General features: G+C 69.2%; 1 protein-coding gene across 1 annotated transcript in view; it reads left to right on the forward strand.

Moving 5' to 3' along the window:
- FBXL20 (F-box and leucine rich repeat protein 20) overlaps positions 1-1,500 on the forward strand; it is a 32,747-nt gene that overhangs the window by 741 nt on the left and 30,506 nt on the right. The window lies entirely within an intron of this gene.

The raw sequence follows: 1,500 nt of genomic DNA on the forward strand, positions 1-1,500 counted from the left end.
CCCCCCCCACCCCCGGGGGAACCGGGGGGCTTGTGGCTGAGCTCCCCTCCTGCCCAGCCCCACGGGAGCCTGTCCCGAAGGAGCCCCCGTAGAGGAGGAGCCCAGGAACACGGCCGCTGGCTGCAGCAAAGGAAACGAACGAGGAGAGCGAGAGCGTCCCGGGGCCGGCTCCTGCCTCCCGCTGGTGGTGCTTTGGTCGCGGCGGGGCCGACACGGCCGGGCTCTGCCTCGCGCGGTGCCCGCCTGCGGAGCCGGCCGAGCTCCAGCCCTAGGAGCCGAGCTGAGAGCAGGGGGTGGCTCATCCCGGGCCTGCCGCTTGGCTCGTCCATCCCGGGGGTTGGGGGGGGGTCTCTCAGCCCCTGGTGCCCACCACGGCTTTGATATTTCACCCGTGTGCCCCTGGTTCAGGGAACAGGCGCCTCGCTGCCACCAAATCGTCACCGCAACGGGACCGAGGCGCAGCTCGGGGCGGACGCGCTCGGGGTCGCTCGGTTTCGTGAAGAGCTGCTCAGCGCGGGGGTACCCGAGCGCGGTCGGGGGCGATGCTCCCTACAAATGGGGGCTCCCTCGGGGTCGGGCCGCGCGCATCCTTGGCACGGGCGGACCCCCGCTGTTAGGCTGCCCCCGTGCAGGGAGCTTCTGCCCCGCGAAGCCTCGTTGCGCCGAGCCACGTTGTCGGGCCTGAATAATTCCAGTTGGCTTTTCCAGGCTGTGAGCAACGCGCTGTCTCCTCCACGTCCTTAACCGAAAGCAAAACAACGCCGAGTGCCGGCCCTTCGGCCTCCTCCGGGAGCCGCCGACACCTCCCTGTCGCGGGAGCCGATTTGGGCTGCGAGCGGCCCTTCACGGGGCAGCGGAAAACCAAAAATAAACCCCGGGGACGTGGCTGAGGAACGGGCGCGTGGAGGGGGGGCCGTGCAAACCCCGGCGCAGGCCAAATGCACCAATTCCGTGGCTTTGGAGCGTGTTTCTCCTGGGGTTTGGGGTGCTGAGGGGCAGGCAGCTGCCACTCCTCCGAACAGCCCGCCTCGTTCCTGGGCCTTGCTTGGACTCAGAGCGGCCGTGAGGGGAGGTGAGCTGACGGCAGCACGGGACACGTGGAACACCCCGGGGCCCGGCTGCCTTCCGACGACCCCCGTCTGCGCCCAGCAAACCGAGCTGGGCAGCCTCGGTGACCCCGATTCCCCTTCCCAATCCGTTCGGACCCCGGCTCTCGGTGCCTCCGCGTGCCGGCAGGGCTCGGCTTTGCCACGCGGGGCAGATCCATTTTGGGGCCGTCTTTGTTCCCTTTGCAGGGCTGCTCCTGCGCCGGGTCAGGGCTTTGTTATTTCAAGCCACGAGGTTGTGTAAACAGAGGGACCCGGGCAGGGCAGCGGGGAACTCCTCGCGTCCCGCTCTTACGGCGAAAGAAAAGAGGAGACGCTGCTGGCGGCGGGGACGCTCGAGTCGGACCCGTTGGGTTTCGGTAGGTGCCCGGTGGCGTGGGGCCTGGGGGGGGGA

Source organism: Oxyura jamaicensis, chromosome 27 (assembly GCF_011077185.1).
Source record: "Oxyura jamaicensis isolate SHBP4307 breed ruddy duck chromosome 27, BPBGC_Ojam_1.0, whole genome shotgun sequence".
Taxonomy (NCBI): Eukaryota; Metazoa; Chordata; class Aves; order Anseriformes; family Anatidae; genus Oxyura; species Oxyura jamaicensis.